At 39.8% G+C, this 18,958-nt stretch overlaps 1 protein-coding gene across 2 annotated transcripts in view; it reads left to right on the top strand.

Moving 5' to 3' along the window:
• Fras1 (Fraser extracellular matrix complex subunit 1) overlaps positions 1–18,958 on the top strand; it is a 410,067-nt gene that overhangs the window by 65,520 nt on the left and 325,589 nt on the right. The gene's annotated exons all lie outside the window — the stretch shown is intronic.

An 18,958-nucleotide genomic window follows, 5' to 3' on the forward strand; every position in this document is an offset into this window, starting at 1 on the left:
TTGCTCTTTGCTTCCTGGATGCCATGAGTTAAGCAGTTTTTCTCTGGTGTGCCAAACACACCAAGCAACAGACCATAGACTGAAATCTCTGAAAGTGTGAGCCAAGAATAAATTTCTCTATCTTTAAATTGCCGGTGTCAGGTGTTATGTCTCAGAAATACAAAAGCTGACCAGTAAAATAAGTAATACACAGAGGTTCCATTGACTACCCCTGGGTTTTGCTATATTTGGGGAATCCTAGAATGAATCCCTCCACCAGATACTGAGAGATGACTCTATTTTTTTGAGCCTCTTTCTGTGTTTACAGATTTATATTCTAAAAATATAATCAGTGTGCAGTCTGTTCTATAATTTTTTACTTAGGGCTCTATGATGAGTATTTTTCCATGTCATTAAATATCTTTGCATGGAATTATTTTTGTGATTACAATTTTTATTGTATGCATCTTCTATAATTTACTTGACTGTACCAATAACCTATGTTTGGACACTTAGATTTTCTGCAACTTTTTGTGGTTATAAACAGTGGTATGATAAGCATTCTTTAGCTAAATCTGTGCAAGTCACTGATTATTTCCTTAGGATTGATAACTGGCTGTGAAATTGCTCAGATGAAAAAATAGCCATTTTTTCAGGCTTCGCATATTATTGTTGAATTGTCCTTAGAATTGTGTCATGTTATAATCTACTTACGAACAGTATGTGAGAATTTCTATTTCCAATACAGTACTGTCTCCAACATAAGGCATATCTCTTAAAAATAGGTGTGTGAGTCAGTTTTCTGTCACTCTAGCAAATACCTAGGATGATAAACTTATGAAGCGAAAAGCCTTATTTTGGCTCATGGTTTAGAGGGTCCAGTGTAGGGTTGGTGAGGCAGTGCCTGATGGTGAGGGCAGGTGACAGAGCAAAACCACTCACCTCATAGTCACAGAAGTAGCGAGAGGAAGCATAGGGAAGTCCCATTGTTCTGTGCCCAGTCACTTCCCAGTTGGCCCCCAACCCCAAACATTTCTACCCCCTGAGGCTGAGGACCAAGCTTTAACACACGAGTGTGCTGGGGACACTTACCTACACCATGGCAATAGGCTTCGCCTAATCATCCGAACGTGCTCTGAAACTGTTGGGTCGGGGCTTTGACAGGATGGTAGTTGTGGGCATTGAAGTGAGGGAACTTCAATTGCATCCTCTAGTGAATAGCTCTTGGAAGCAGCATGAATGGACCAGAGGTGCTCATGTTCAGTGATTTCTACAGTTAATATCTAGGAGCCTTTCAGGGGCCAGGAATCATACATAAGCCAAGAGCAGTGAAAAGGTATTGTCTATTTACCACTTTGCTTTTTTCTAAGATTTATTCATTACAGTATTTTCCTTTTTAAATAAATATTCACACAGGTCCCTCAAACTTACTCACCAGTGAGACAGCTCTGAGGTGCTCTGTGGTAGAGGAGAGCCCAACAACCCAGCCGAGCTGTGAGAAGCTGAGAATTCACACTTTGGCTGTATGCCAGTCTCTTTGGGAAGTCAGCAGCTTCAGTGAACTCGGCATCCACAATGTACAAAGTAGCTTAGAGTTTACAAAGATTTTTATATTTCCTTAGTGAAAACTTATGAAAGAACTACATTAGAAGAGATTTTAAAACTCTAGTACAACTAATATTTAATTGCTGTGTTCATTTTTTTTAATCAAAAGGAATACTGTATGTCTTAAAATGCAAATAGTGGCTGGGTGCAGTGGTGCACAGCTACAATCCCAGCCACTTGACTGACTAAAGCGGGAGGATCACAAGTTTGAGGCCAGCCTGGATAACTTAGCAAGATCCTGTCTCTTAGTAAAATAGAAAGGGGTGGGGATGTAGCTCAGTGGTGGAGCATGCACAGTGCCGATATCAATCCCCAGTACTGAAAATAAAATCAAATAGTGAAGCAAGACTTACAGTATAAACCAGCAGTCCCCTAGACAAGTACAGCCATTTTCCAGAAGCATCATTTTGAATGCTTTTAGCCATTTCTTTTGGGCATTTTTTTCCACATTGCAAAATGACATGCTTATTTATGTTGCTTTTTTAAAAAATATGAGTTTAACACAGTTCTCTTACATGCACACATGCTCTATGCCTGCTTTTTTTCCTTCAGATCCCATGATCCTTCCTTCTCTTTCCCATTCTCTTAGTATAATTTTTCAAAGAATTTTTAATTATGGAAAATTATGCACAAAAATGTAGTGAGGACACTATGATAGATTTCAATGTTGTAGTTATGTTGCTTCAGCAACTATTAAGTCATGGTTAAACTTATGTTATCCATATTTGGTACTTTCCTTGTTTTTCACATTCCCCTACCCTGAATATTTTAAAGCAATTCTTATACATCATATCATTTCACCTATGAATAATTCAGTATATATCTTCTTAACATAGTTATACCACAGTTTTTTATTAAATCAACTTTTAGTGTTGATTGTATTATGACTACATGGCTATTGATCACAGGTTCATTTATTTCTTGTGTAACTTTTGAGGGCTTTTTGGAATTGATCACTGTACCTTGTTTGCTTCTTAGTTTTTTAAATGTTTATTATAATTTACTCCTAACACTCTGACCAACCTCTAATGTGTGGAGCTGAACTTGAGTTCAAATTATTTTGTTGATGTCTAATGGTACATCAGATGGGCTCTGAAGTCAGGTAAGCTTGGCTTTACTTCTACCTACGCCATCACTAGTTTCTGAGGGGAAGTATTGCATCCTTCATGAGTCTCAGTTTCATTGCCTGGAAAGTGAATACAGCAATAATTAGCACACATCACACGCTGGTTTAAATGTGGTAATAGTGCAAAAGGTTTTAGCTTCAGACCTGGCTCTGAAGGAGAGATCAAGTCAGCAGAGCTACCGATGTCCGACAAGGGTCTTGACCTCATTTTCCCTTCTGCGTTTATCTACCTCTACGATGTTGGGGGAGCTGCTGTGTCTTGAATTGAGTTTCCGTGTTTAAAGCTAAGTTATTACACCTACCTTACACAGCTGTTATGAGAACATATGAAATGGGAAAATGGAATAATGTGAATTACTGTGGTCCCTGTGTCAGTGCTTTGCCTGAGTGTGATGAAGATGTTAGGGGACTCACAGGTCACTGGGTCGCAAAGTGTGCCTGTGTCCAAGGGAAGCCAAGCACTGGTGAAAGCGTTTGTGCTTGGGCGCCCTGATCTTTGTTGTGCTTTTAGGGGCTGAGGTTTTCTTGAAAATTTAACTTTAAGTCTAATTACTCATGGTGAAAATTTTCTGACACATGAAGGAGTCCTTGAAAAATTCATAATTAAAAGCAGATACGGGGGCCTGGGGATTTAGCTCAGCGGCAAAAGCGCCTGCCTGGCAAGCGCAAAGTCGTGAGTTCAGTTCCCGGTACCGGAGAAAAACCAAAAAAAAAAAAAAAAAAAAAAAAGCAGATACGTTATTTGGAACAGTATGTGATGAAAAGGTCTTTTCTGCATTTTAAATCTTAAGACTTTCTCTTCTACTACACTTGAGAATAGCTTTTAGAAATTGTTATTTGGGATTTTTGTTTTGTTTCTTTAGAAGACCAGAGAAATGATCTCTTTTTTTGACTGGTGAGTAATATGGTAATGGAGACTCATAGAATCATTTATTTTTGGAACTGAAAACTAGCTAAGGGACCATCTGATTAAAATTTTTAATTTTATTGATGAAGAAATTAAGCTTGAGAAAAGCTGTCACTCATCCAACACACAGAGCTATTCATTAGTGAAGCCTGACAAAATAGCCAGGATTCTACTTAAATTTCAGCTGAAATAACATTGTAAAATAGAAGGGCTCAATATAGTATAACTGAATACTTTGAATGCATTTTAGTCAGTGACAACCTAGCATAGAAAAGATGAAATACAAAAGGTTTTCCAAACAAATTTGTTGAAATTATGCAAGAAAATAAGAAAATTAAATTCATCAGTGAATTGCGATTTGGTAAGCATTCTTAGCTTTCTAAATTAACATTCTCATTTTCATATGCCTCAGAACTATTAATTATGTATCCGTTCTTAATTATTTATCTCAGAATGTATCTACAGCATCAAATTACCTGTTTTAAGAATTCTGGTGATCACAGATGCCTGTGTGTGGATGACATTCACAGATACCAGACAGCCTCTTCTGGGAGGAGCTGTCTTCAGTGGGAGCACCCTTCCCTTATCAGTGTCATTTGTTGTTATGAATCCCAGTAACTGTGAACACACGGGTTTGGGAAGATGTTTTGAAGCTGGAGGAGGGTGCGCACCATTGGAGATGAAGCTTTCTTCTCATGGCAGCAAAGGGGCCCCCAGGTCTCCTGTGCAAAATGCTTTCTTAGAAATACGGGTTTGAGGGGGCTGGGGATTTAGCTCAGCGGCAAAATCGCCTGCCTGGCAAGTGCAAGGTCGTGAGTTCGGTTCCCGGTACCGGAGAAAAACCAAAAAAAAAAAAAAAAGAAATACGGGTTTGAGAAATGGTCTTAAAGAAAAAACCTCTAAAAGAAAGTAATTCAGATGCTTTTTTGGGGGAGAGCTGTTTCAGTATTGCTGTTTCTTTATGTGCTGAATGTAGCTCCAGATTTAGAATTCTATTGCCCTTTTGTACTGTGGCCTGATGCTAGCACGATCCTGAAACTGGTGGAATGGGGGCAGTGGCCGCAGAGTGCAGGGCCCTCTGTGAGGCCGTGCTTTGGTGAACTGACCCCCGGGGCCTGTCCCTCCGGCTGCAAATGTGCGATGGGCTTTTGTGTATGTTGCCTCCTTCTTCACCTGAAGTTCTGTTTTTGAGGGGTTTGTATTTTTTTAGTCTGCTACATCTTCTGGTTACCTTAAAACTTATTTTAAGACTATCACATACTCATAGTTAAAAACTGTAACAGAACAAAGGTCAAACAGTAGCCTGGGACTGTTCCTTCCATTCTGTTCAGTGTCATCGTACAGGAAGCATCGTTGGTTTGTGCTTGCGTCTCCATCCAGACACCTCCTGTGCAAACACACCCACGTATTTACACACAGATTTTTCCTTAGGTGGGAATATAGTATACATATATATATAGTTCTGTACCTTGCATTTTCACTTAACCATACAGTTTGAAGATCTGTTTTGCATCACCACCCACAGCCAACATATTTTTTAAGTGACCAGGTGGTGTTGTGTCTTAAGGATGCTCCATTATTTATTGATTTTCTCACATACTTTCCTCTTCTTCTGACAGCGTACCTCCCAACAGGCATTGAACCAGTCTCATACCTGAAGCTTGTGTGGCCTAGAGGGCTCTGATTTCCAACCCTCCAAAAGCAGTCTGGCGAGAGCCTGGGAATACAGCTAGCTGTCACCATCAACATCTCCCTTTAACTTCCTGTCTTAGGAGGGGTGATGCATGTTTGTGAGCCTGCCAAAGTCAGAGCTCCGTGTGTGGCTCCAAGAGGCAGTGGAGTGTGGACAAGTGACTGGGAGGTTGGGTGCATCAGTAGCGAATCCTGAGATTGGACATAATGAAGCAGAAAATCAAGGTCCGATGCTGTCAGAATTTTCAAGGTCAGTGTGGCTGCTCACTCTCCTTCCAAGTCAGGTTAGCAGGGGGCTGAGTTCGGCAGCCTTATCTGTTTTTCTTGACAGAAGGACGATCTCGGAGTATGTAAAGCCCATCTCAGGAAGCGCTTGTACTTTCCCAGAGGAAATTGAAATGTCAGTTTTAGCCTGCATTCATGCAAGAGTGCTAAACTTTGGACAGCTGAGTAGTTTTCAAACTTTTTGCAAAAGGGACCTATTTTCAAACAATCCCTCCTTTACTGTCTCCTGTTCAGGAAAAGGATGAAAATGGAGCGCATGGTTGGGATTGGGTTGGTGATCTGATTGTCTCCCCAATAATTCCAATAGCTTGGCCTCTGCCCAGAACACAGATTCAAAGACAGTAGACTACATAGCATTCCAATTGAGGTGTTAGGATTTTATCTTTCTTTGACTTTAAATCGAATTTAGACACTATGAAGGGTCCCTGTTTTGCATATATATTTGTGACCATAGGCTTTGAACACAGGGCATGTACATGCCCATTAAGTGGAATACTATTAAGCTACATGCCCAGCCCTGCATATAATGTTGAAGAGGAAATACCCTTTCTCCTTGTCTTTTTTAAAAAGGGTCTGTTTTTAATCAAAGGGCAGCCTGTTGGTTGAAGATAGGATATATCACATTGGTTAACTTTTAGCTACTAAAGAAAAAAAAAAAACCTTTGAACTGGAGAAACTAGCTCATAAGAGCAGCAAGTCTTTCTACAAATTCCAAAGCCTGTGAGACTGATTGCTTTGAGTGTTTACTTCAGCCAAATGATTAACTAGGACCCTAAAACTAAGCCCTCTGAGAAGTGATTTCTGCTCTGAGTGTAGAAAGAATGTTTGCATATAACCACCGAATTTCTTATTGCTGCCTTTTAAACATTGTTTATCTTGGGGACACCCACCACTTACAGCATTTTTTTTTTTTTTTTGTATTTTATTGTCTTACACCAGAGGGCAGGGCCAGCCTTATGGTAATTACTGCGTCTGTTTGATTGGGGTTTCCAGGTCTAGGAGCCACTGAGTCTGTGAGGCAGAAACATTCCCCAAGCCTAAAAACTTCACCGGTGCCCATGGACTTTAAGATTAACCAGTTTTTCTAATGAGAGAAGCACAGTTCTCACAAACACTAACTCATCCTATAATTATTTGGGATTTTGTAAGGAAAATTTATATTGATTAAAGCCAGGGCTGGCTTTCATGGAACTTTCTTGCTATCATCTCTCTCATACCTTACTGTTTGACTATGAATCTTCCCCACACTGAAATAGGATTTAAAAATGTCTACCAAGCTCCTACAATGTACCATTCAGGGTTCTAGGTCATTGTGCTACACAAGTGAACGTAGCAGACACAGTCCTGCCCTGTTAGGGGACCCTTGTTCTTGTCCTAGTAGCCAGTTTTACAAAATCTGGTGAGAAATCATCTCTCCCACCCTCCTCCACAGGTGTTTTTTGAGGAGACAGTGTACCTCACCTGGTGAAATGTGTCATTTTGGTAGGGAATTTGATTTTCTGTGCACCCAGGGAAGGCTAATGGAAGATGAAGACCATAGGGCAGTTCCGAGAACAATGGCAAAAAGACACAGATTCTCCAAATGTGCTATTACTTACCTGTAGGTGGAAGAGTAAAACGTTTTCTTAAAAACATGTTCCTTTAGGTGTATTGCAGACTTAAAAGAAAAAGCATTCAGTGATGATTTTCTCAGGTAACACCAAGAAAGAGACCTGAAGCCTATCTGACAGGGAGATGGATTCTTCGGCTTCCCACAGCTCAAGATTTCTAAAGTTTGCATCTTCTTATTACTATTATTTGCAGGAGGATAAATGTCTAACAGCTGACCAGAACCTTCAAGAATTCTTACTCTTTTGGGGGTAAGATAGTTTATTTTTAAGGTACTCAGTGTCTTTGTTTTCTTTTGTACTAATCATCTTAGTTTCTGGACACTGTCTTGGTTACTTTTCTCTCGTTGCTGGGACAAAATATCCAACGCCCAAAATTTAGGAAGGAAAAGTTTATTTAGCTTACAGTTTGTGGAGGTTTCAGTCCATACTCAGCTGGCTCCGAGGCAGGGTGGCACATGGCAGAGGGCAACCATTCAAGGCGGTGCAACACAGCAAAAGCAACAAGCACTAAAGGGAGGAATGGCCTCAAGCAGCCTCTTCCTGTGCCTTACACATGCAAACCATCCACCCCAGGGCTGATGTAGCTCTCACACCCATAATCAATCAAACCTTGAAAGCCTGCCCCATGACCGCATGAGGCCTTGGGGGGACACCCAGACACAAACCATAACAGACGGACTCTTACTTGATCAACTGCTATACTAAAAAGAACTAGTGCTAAGCAACAGCTCAGAGAGTACATTTTTATGTGCATTATTCTGTCTGTCCTGTGTCACATCACACTATTATTTATTGTACTACTGTGCTGTATTTTAGGGAAATGAATGTCAATGTTACCATTAGGAAAGTTTAAAATCTACTATATGCATTTGATCCATGTCTTTCCTTGTGAACTCATGGCGTTTGCAGCACCGTCCTTTGTGTATCTTCTGGAAACTTGGGTTGCATCTAAAGGCACCTCTCCTGCTTTGTTCACAGGAAAGATTTAGGTGCAGGTAAGATATAGAATGCATTAGGCAACAGAATATGTGGAGGTCAGTTTCTTGGTACTGTGCCTTGGTGTAGGGCTCTGGGTTATTCTCCCAGGGAGAATAAAGTATTTGTGAGTTTTAAATTGGGTATGCATTTTAACTCAGGAGTAATCATTTTCTCCATTTATGCACCAATATTTCTTCCCTGACTAGAGGTACACATTTTGAGTTCCCGTGAGCACTCTTTCTCATGTATCTCTTATCTTATGTGGATTAGTTGTTTTGTACATGATAAAGCTGATGTTTGGTTGAGAGTGGCCCAGAGCCAATAGCTCACGGATAATGATAGGTTCTATTTTGGGGAATTCATTGATTTGTTCCTTAGACATTTGTGCGGGTCTTACTGTGTGTTGCAGAACCAGCAGGAATAACTAACTTGCTCCTTTGTTTGGATATAAATCTGGCTCCTGATGTTAACACACTGTATATGATATAACTATAAACTGATGAGAAATTTGTCTCATTACTTGTAGTCATGTTCCATCAGCCTGCAAATTCTGATCACTTTTCTGACTAAATATGGCACAGAGGTCTCCCTTTCTCTCTCTTTCCAGTGTCCTGCTGTAAACTTCATTATCCTCACCTGGATTGCTGCTATAGCTCTCCCCACTTCTGGTTATGTTGCTGTCCCACCTGTATCCATCTTCTAGGCTCCTCCACATGAAGGCTACAGTGATCTTTCTGACCTCAAGATTGGTTGTATCCCTGAGGGTTTTGTTTGTGGCACCTGGAACCACATTCTAGCTTTAACTCTATCCTTTGTGTTCCGAAGATGTCCATTGACAGTATCTTTAAGACTGTGAACTCTGTGAGGACATGTATACATGACTTTGACTTTCTGAGGTCTAGAATGGAGGCCAAAATATAGAGATTCCACAAGCTTTAGTGGAACTGGGCTGAATTATGTTCACCCTCTGAAACTAACCAGATTCCAGCTTGTTAGCAAACTGAAGTACACTATCTTCTGTCTAGTCCCTTATGTTCTTATTTATAGATTCAGCATTGTTCACTAAAGTTCTTTGTGAAATGAAAAATAGGTGGCTCTTTCTTCATACTGCTCAACAAAACTCCAGAAATATATTTAGAATATTTAGCACTTAAAGAATGTTAAAGACTATGTATTTCATAAGCTTGTCCTCCTCATTTGATGTGAGGAGGTGGCATTAATTTCTAAACAACAGAAAGGGGGAATAGAGTGAGCTGAGAGACTCTCCCACACTTCAGAGTATTCTTCAGAGTGTCTTTTGCCTTTTAATTGTCTTAAGAATAGAATAGGTAGACCAAGTTTCTTTGTAACATTTATTCTAGTATTTACCTATGGATATTTACCCAAAGTTTATGGACCCGTGTTATTTCAAGATCTCTCTTGCCCAACTAGGGCAAATACTTTATTTTAGAAATCTCTGCAAATCCTGAAGAGTCTTTTGTTAATTAAAATTTGTATATCCTAACAAAATTTCGACCACAGATAATTCACTGTGATTTGCCTTCTTCACAGACACTTCTAATTTATGGATTTTTTTTTCCTTATCATTATTTCCTGAAGGTAAGAGACTGCACAAATATGTGTGCATGGATCTGGGGCATGCCCTTTCCTGTTCAGAAGGACAACCTTTCTACTCCACATAGTACAGCCGTCAGTGCTGTGTCATTGGTACCTGTGTTGTGTGTCATGGAGACAAGTGAACAGCGTGATGCTCACAATCTCTGTTCACCTCATCGTTCTCCCACCATGAAGTGTGTGTCTTAGAAGTAATTGTGTTATCTCTGTGTAGATAGATGGAAATGGAGGATCAGTGGACTTAAGTAATATGCTCCGGTCCCTTTGTCTACAACCCACTTAAAATACTGTTTTTTATTGTGGGACTTTATAAGAGGTCTTACAAGGAAAAATAATATTATAAGTAACTATCATGTACCCATACTGTCAACATTTGCCTGTTTTAAGGCCTATTCTTCAGTATTATACTCACTTTATCTCTAATAAGTTCCCAAAGAAATTCATTTAACATTGGGAAGATCAGAAAGTATTACATTTCTTTTTTAGCCCATATTATTTGCATTCATATAATTATTCTTAAAACCATAATAAACCATTCTTCTTGGTATTATTTGAAAAACACATTAATCTAAGAAAATCCATTTTTAGAAAAAGTAAAAAAAAAAAAAAAGCAAATGTAAGTAAACTGGAAATCTTAGTACATGGGTTGTTAAAAGCAAACAAAAATAATGTTATCTGAGAGCTAGTATGTGTACTTCCACAGACCTAGACTGTATTTTATTTGGGAGTTTAAATATACTCAGTTCTTGACTGTCTAGCAGTAGATAATTGACTTTCTCTGTGGATCTTTTCCATTCTGGTCTGATGTGGTTCCTTTTACCATTTTCCTGGCCCAGCAAGGAAGAGAGTTAATGGAGTAGCACAACAATCGATCAACCATCTTCTTCAATGATTTGCATTTTTTTGGATGAGACATTAGAGTGTTTTGATGATTCATACTACTTACCTGTTATCTTCACATTGGTAATAAAACAATGACTCATGCAGTTTCTTTAAACTGTAAAATCCCTGAGGCCATGGCCTGGCTATCTTTGTCTCCTTAGCACCTAGGACAGAGCCTGACTTTCAGAAGTTTCCCGGTGTATGTTTGGTGGCGGGAGCAGAACCCCCTTGGAGTAATAAGCCCTTGGTTAAGAACCTCCATGTAGACTAAATTTTAAACTGGATTAATATAATCTGAATAAAGACTTTCTGGCACATGTTTAATGTAAGCAAAAGATGATTATTGTTTTGAAAACAAACTGAAAAATGGGAAAATTAAACTGATGTAATTTTACTTGGAGAATGTTACCAAGAATAAAGCAAATAGTGTAACTTGTAATGGAATTAGAAAGAAAGCAAACAAAACCTAGAGGTGGGAGAGATTATAGCTAGAGAGCAAGGTTATTTTTCAAAATGATTATTTCTGTTGTGACCTTTGCTTCAAGTTAACTGACGATACTTGCTTTTTCTAACATAGAAGCACATGGCATTCTAGGAGCTTATTTATAACCCCCTGTGAAGAGCTTGCAGCGAAAACTAAAGCTTCATTATGCATTTTATTTTTTTTTTTTTTTTTTTTTGGTTTTTCTCCGGTACCGGGAACCGAACTCACGACCTTGCGCTTGCCAGGCATGCGCTTTTTGCCGCTGAGCAACACTATCCTTCGTGTGGTAAGGATGAAAGGTTATTCTGCTTGTACTATGGTATCTTTTACATCTAAGCAAACATACCTGGCTTACTTTCCCCAGCTTCCCTCTCTCCTTTCTCTGTACAGGAAGTCAGTTTGGTTGAGTTTCTTGTGTAGGGTGAAACCCGTACTTGCACAGAGCTGGAGAGTGGGCCATCAATGGGGTCTCTGTTAGCTCATTTTTCATCAGGGAGATACATTTCTTTTCCAAAGCTGTGATCTAGGAGAGTTGCCAAGCAGCTAGAGTTTAAAAAAAATGCACAAAACCCAGCAAACAACGTAATTCTTTCATGTGGCGATCTTTTTCTTTGTGCTCATTCTGCCTATTGCTGGCTGGCCAGTTCCAAAATAGAAATCCACTGGTTCCTTTGCCTTCGGCTATTTCTAGGCTCCTAGAGTCTTTGTCAAAATTTTATTCCAAATAATTGTCCACTGACAGCATCCAAAGGCTCGAAATGCAAGACTCTCTTTGTAGGTTGCAACTACAGTTGAAAAGCTGTAAAAGCTCATGGGAGATTTCTGAGGTCTATTTTGATGAGTGTAGCCATGTAAAACACTTACAGAGCTGTTATGTCCATATCTGAACTTTAGAGACCTACAGTGTCCTCTTATTTTTTGACAGTATTGTCCACCACTTTGACAAGATCTATAGCAGAAGCTTAAAATTCTAACTACAGATACTCATTTAATGACCTACCTGTTTAACAACTGTTCAGACTTAAGACAGAGGCACAGTTTGGACTTATCACCCATTGCTTGGATTTATGACCTGTCCTTTTTTTTGGTGCAAGTCTAGACATCATTTAGTGACGGATTCAATTAATGAGCTAGTTGTAGGAGTAGAACTTGGTCATGAAATGAAGAACATCTGTATTCAGTCTTTGGCAGGGGTGGAGTAGAACAAACCAATTAATGTAATTTGGTTTCTATCTGCTTAGTTTTGTGAATATCTCTTTTGTAGTCAGAGCCAGCTCTCCTGAACAGAGAAACAATGTTGCCCACTCAGGCAGTAGGGGCGATTCGTTATTGTCCCAAGCACTTGAGTTTGGCTTGTGTAAGATTCCCCAAAGATTCAGTTGTTTTCTATTATCTAAACAAGGCACCATTCCTGGTAGCTTTGGCAGTCTAAAAAATGACCTCTGTTTCATGGAGGCCTTTCAGGTGACTGAATTGAATTGACTGATTCTAAATGTCACACCATTAGTGAAAAATTCTAGCAGTCAGTTTGGAACCTGGGACAAATTTGGTCTCAGTGCAACTGTTTGCCCCATTACAGTGCAAAGTGCCACTGTGACTGTCCCCCTGGGGCTGTTTCTGGAAGTCCCACTGCTGGATCCATCTCCTTCCTAGTATATTGTCCCCTCTGCTGTTCTCCAAGGTGGGGATGGCTGCATGCACAATGTCCATATCCCGGCAGCCCCTGTGAGGCTGGCCTCTGCGACCGCTCTCTGCTCCCTCTGCTGTGGGGAAGTTGCTCCTTTAGGTCCTGCAGACTGCAAAGAGCAGTCTTCAGCTGTGGCACTCAGGAATGAGTTGCAGAATTAAATTCCCATTACCACATAGTAGTCAATAAGCGTACTATTTCTTTTTCACCTTGAGATTACAGGATGTGTTATGTTCTTGACTCACTGTGATAAATATGATCACGACAAATGGCACTTGATTTCAGTTCTTTGTAGCAAAACTAAACTTTTGTTTACTCTTTTGAACTTTGTGTGACCTTTTTTCCCCAGAGCAGCCCTGTCACTGTGTTCTCTTGTCCATTTAACTGTGCCATTCTAGTTTCACTCTTTCAGTTCCTTGTTGGAGAACGACTGTTGTGTTGTTCTGCTGTTAAAACTATGATCAGTGTGTTTTGGCGTTGAGTCTCCAACAGTGACTGAGCAGCCACACACAGGAATTGGAGTCCTTAGACATCATGTGGAATGGTTTAACTACAGTGCTTACCAGGACAGCAGCAGGAGTTCTCTGACATCCAGGGCAGCCTTTCAGTCATTTATCATAGCACAGCAGTGCTGTGGGTGCCACCGATTTGAAGGTAATGTAATGTGGCAAAACTGATCAGGATGGGGGTATCCATGGGCTCGCCAGCCTCTGACTCTGTGAAGAAAGAACTTGCCAAAGCTCAAGGGCTTAATCCGTGGGAGAAAAGCCATTGAGGTGGAACACAAAGTACTGTGACGTATTCCCATGAAGGCTGGGCACGGGAACTACAGTAGAGGGATGCGAGCCAGGAAAGCAGCCTGGAGAGGGCCGGGGTGAGTGAACCCCGGTATTGTTTTGGAGCAGGGTGTGAGAGACTCCTGGGAGGGGGGGCGCTGTTTGAAATGAACCTGACTGGGCCCTGTGTCACCTATGGCTTCTTCTGGAACTCCTTTATGTGGTGGTGGGAGATGTGAGAGAAAAATGGAAAATCTTGTTTGAGTTAAAGTTTTAACTTTGACTTTGTTCTGGACCATGTGGGCCATGACTTTATAAGTTTGCAGTAATATTTAATGTTCCAAAAACTTTGATATGATTTATATTTAAAAATAGCTTAGAGCGACTGGGGATATAGCTCAGCGGCACAAGTGCCTGCCTGGCAAGGGCAAGGTCCTGAGTTTGATTCCTGGTACCAAAAAAAGTACCTTAGAGCTAGTTTCACGATTATTCTTATAAAATTACTCTCACTCATAGTTATTTAGAATGTTTTCTCACATGGGAGAGAAAGGGTGCTCTAGGGATTGTATATAACTTTCAATCTGTCTTATCTATCTGACAACTGAGTAGGTATCTATTATTATTAACCCATGTGGCAATTACCACTCATTTATAGTGCTTTTGATTTGTGATTTTTTAGTTTTTAATTTACTCATGACTAAATTTTTAATAAGGAAGAAAGCAAGGATAGATGAAGAAAGCCCAGCTAATGTGACTGTATCTCCACTGAACATAAAAGGGCAATGTGTTTCTCTTAGTGAGAACACAGCAGTTCCGTGGGTCACAGGCTGGAGAACCTCAGGTCATGTATGTCAAATACAGAGTCCAGACAAGTTGAGTCTATTGCCAGAATATCAGATTTGGAGATTTCACAAGAAAATCTGATTTTCTGGTTCCTCTTGAGGAGTCGGAAGGTCTGGGAATACCAGGCCTGTATTCTGACAACAGTCATCAGAATGTTTCCTTAGTTTTGCTCATTAGATGGGGTGTGCTTGCTGTTGCCTCTGCAAGGCTGTTTTTATAGGCACTGGCTGCCTTGTTTATGTAGGTGTTGGAGTTTGCTATTCCCAACTAAACAATAAATCAAAGGTGGACAAAGGATTAAAATCTGGTACTATTAATAATGAGAGACACCTGTACATTCTGTGTATTATATTGTAAAACAGTAAAGTAGAATGTGTTTCCCTTAGTTAGAACCTTTTCTTCTCTTTTCTTATAAAAAACTCCATTTCTGAGGTTTTTCAGTGGCTTATTTTATTACACAAATGCAAGGATAAGTCATTTAAAAATCTAAAAATAGATGTCTTAGGGCTCAGTGTTCATGAGTTCTGGGTTTTATCCCCTGAACAAAAATGAGAAGTAAAGAAAAGATGTAACAAAAGGAAAGAAATTTTAATTTTAATAAGTTAAATTAAAAGAATAATATTTTTATTAATTACTTTATTACTTAATAAACTTTAATATGCATAATGATCACTTCCATCACAAGGACTTTGTACCTCTACATGACTTATCTCAACTCCTCTTTTTTTCCCACTCCCTTCCCCTCCTTTCAACCCCTTCCCCTCCTTATTTACAAAAGCTTTGTTTCCATTTTTCCCTCTTTTCTCGTAGTTTCTTTTCCTTTGTTTCTTTCCCTCTTCCCAATCCCTTATTCTCCTTCCTAACTGAGCATTCTGTTACTATCTCATAGTATGAAGTGCACAAAAAGAATACTATTTTTGATGAGCAGTTATTTTTCTAGATCTCAAATCCATAGGTTGTATTAGTAAGCGAGCTGATATATAAACTCTGCTTTGTTTTACTTTACCATGTATAGAGAGAGGCTCTTGGTTCAGAATACAGACTCTGGTACACTGAAGCTGGAGGGCCTGGACTGGCTGGCGGAGCTTCTTTGTGTCCTGATTCTCTCACCTGTGATGTGGGAACTGTTACAGCACTTGCTGTGGAGGATTGTTTTGGTGATTAAGTGGAATGAGCTAGACAGGGTAGTAGGCTTAAAATAAGGAACAGGTCATTGGCAAAAGGGAAGGGGACCAAGAAATGGAGGGAGGGAAGGAGTAGAATAGAAGTGAGATGTGTTATGTACACACACCAGCTCGTGGGGAATGTAACTGTATACTGCTAACATGTATGGGTGAAAGAGAAATCAATCAGTCAGTGTTAGCTATTATACTTTCTAGATAAAGACTGTAACATGTTACCTCACTTTATTCTGACTTATTTTTTAAAATTGGCTAAGATCTTGGTACAATCTGAGAAATAGTTTGAATATGTCTGCCTCCTCTGTCAGCCGCAAGTTTGCAGAACTCTCTCTTAAGAGACACTGTCTTAGTAAATCCCAACCCTTGCAGCTTTGTGTAGTCCCTTAGGCCTTCCTCTGAAAAATAGGGAGATGGTGTTTTGCCATCCACCTTGTAGCACAAGGCAAAGTAGAAATGTGTAGGGATACTGAAGCTATTGACTGAAAGTTGTGTCAGAGACTTGGTCTTTCATCACTGAGTTTGATAAGGGTGTCATCCATTTTCTAATTCCCACCTCCATATATTCTTTAAGCTTTGGTAATCAAATGTAGAAAAGCACATGTATGAAGTTGTCGCCAAAAGACATGCAAAGTACTAATTTATTGGTATAGGAATATACTTTGTCTTTGATATATGTCTTCTTTTGTAATTTTGATATTTTTCTTTGTCTTCGTTTTTAACATTATGTTTCTTGATGTTGACTTTGAGTTTGTTTGTTTGTTTGTTTGTTTGTTTTGAGACAGGGTCTTGCTATGTAGCCCAGGTTGTCCTGGAACTTGTGACAATCCTCCTGCCTCAGCCTTCTGAGTGCTGTGATTACAGGTGTGCTCCACCCTGCCTGGCTTGGACTTTGAGTTCTTACTGGAAGGAGGAAAAGCAGATTTTACTCCTATTCCTGAAAAGAATGCACAAGAAAAATGTTTTTTAATCAGCTTTCTTGGGGTATAGCACTAACTTAGGGAGGATGCTCTTCTGGAGAAATTTATGAGTATGTCCTTCCATCTTGTTGTTCATTCTCCTGGAAAAATCGGGGTTTAAGTGGGAAGAGACAGAAGTGGTAGCACAAGGGCTATTTCATGGGTGGGAGATTGCTGCTTTCTTGCACTGCAGGAATCTCGCATTGCTCAGCTACTTCTGCGAGGACACAAAGAGCAATGGTTCACCGCTGTAAATGAAGATTGAGTGTGATGGGTCACATTGGAGGAAAATGTCCTTTTAAATGATTGCAAAACACACAAATCTATCTCAGCTGTGGGCCTTCCATGCAGAATTTTGTAACTTGTGTCTGGCTGCTGTTGTCGTTTTTTCACTTATCCCATTTCTGTCAGTGCCGGTTAGGTGGCTGTTTTGCTTGTATCTGATGCCTCTGGAAACCCAGGTTGTTTCTCCTGAGGCGAGAAGGCAGGAGAGTCTTTCAGGAGCTGGTTCACTCTGAAGCAGAAAGCTGCTTTTCCTGCAGGGGAGGTGTGCTGGTAGGCCTGGTTCCAGTCTCCTGCTGTTTCCATGTAAACCCTTCTGTACTGGGGAAAATGATAAGGTAGAATTATTTAGAAAAAGAGGAGTGGAGAGCAGCATTCCAGTTGCTTTATTGTTAATTGGTAGAAAAGGGTTTGTGGGATGGGCCCTTTTCCTGCTGGCAAACAGTCCTGATCCGCTATTAAATAGGAAGTAGCAGGCAGGTCACACAGTAGTTACCATGTCCTATACTGTATGTGTCTCTAGAAAAATACTCCCCAGCCTCAGGTGAAAGAAAGACAGTAAAGACCCTCCTTTTTCAGTGGAGACTGTTGGAACATTGCCACATTCATAAAAAGTATTTTATTCCATATTTTCTCATTCCATTTTTATTTACTTTTTTATGAGAAAATTTATGTGCATAGACTGTAAGTATGGTCCTTCACTTAATTTATTTATTATTCTTTAAAATTTTTCTTTTTCTCCCTATTAGAGAACACTATACAACATTTTTCATTTTTTTAAAACTTGTTTTAATTAAGTTTCAAGGTCAAAGATTTTATGCGTTCGTGGAACTAGTTAATAGAATTACATAAGTAATCCATGGGTAGGCAGAGTTTATAGTGGTTCTATTAGCGGACATCCTAACTTAGGGACTGCTTTCTTTGTAAATAGGGCACTTTCTACAAGATGATTAGCACCCAGAATACCACCTCTGCCCTACCTCACAATGGGAACAGTATTTTAAATTAGGTAAATGAAAGTTAGGTTTCTTTTCTAACCCGTAAATCTTTGTAACCAACACTGGGAGAATCTGTAATACTCTAGTTTCTTATTGCTTCTTTGGAAAAATTAGTCCCAAGTCACAATGGGACATATGAATTTACAAAAATAACAGTGTGCTTTTTCCTTTGCACTTAGAGTGTTAGAAGAAATTTTCCTCCTGTTCCTCTCCACCTGAATAGTGTGAGGAGTTCAAATTCATCTTCTGTCCAGTGCAGGGACACGAAAGGAGTTGTGGAGAGCCACATCTGACAAATGTGGGAGCTGTTGCTCTGCTAGTTCTATGTCCCATGCCTCGCCTGGAGGGTAGTAGTTACACTGGCCTCACGGCTGGGATGAGAGGTGGGTTCTCCTAGCTTCCTGCCTGGAAGGACAAGTTCAGTCAGAGTCCCTGAGGACAAACACGAAGTCCAGTGGTCTGCAAAAGGATGTTGCAGAACACACAACTTGGTATTCGGCAGAGAAAGCGTCCGAGTGCACAGGAGGCAACCCCTATGGGTCTCCATTTCCCTTTGGAGAGGATGGGGTGGTATGGTGTGCAGGAGCCTGTGTGAAGGGTATCACATTTTTAAATTTTATTTTAAAATTTTTCTTAAATTTACTTTTTAAATGTGCACATAAAATTTGCACTTTTTTGTGGAGTACCATGTGAAGTTTTGGTACATGAATGGATCAGCTAATGGTCAAATCAGGGTTTCTTCAAACATTTATTATTTATATGTGGGGAAAGCTTTCAAAATCCTTCTTGATTTTTTTGAGACCCACAGTGTCTTATTCTTATCTATATAAGTCTGCTGTGCAACAGAATATCAGGACTTGTTTATTTTTCTCACCTAAGCACTCCTTGACCATTTGTCCTCTGCCCTTCCCTCCCCTCAATTCTCTCTAGACTCTAGTAACCACTATTTTACCCTGAACATCTATGAGAGATGCTGTTTTAGATCCCACATATGAGTGAAATCATGTAGCATTTATCATTTTCTGCCTAGCTTATTTGACTTAATATAATGATGTCCAGCTTCAACCATGCTT

The sequence above is a fragment of the Chinchilla lanigera genome, unplaced genomic scaffold (genome assembly GCF_000276665.1).
Source record: "Chinchilla lanigera isolate Chin_1 unplaced genomic scaffold, ChiLan1.0 scaffold00032, whole genome shotgun sequence".
Taxonomy (NCBI): domain Eukaryota; kingdom Metazoa; phylum Chordata; class Mammalia; order Rodentia; family Chinchillidae; genus Chinchilla; species Chinchilla lanigera.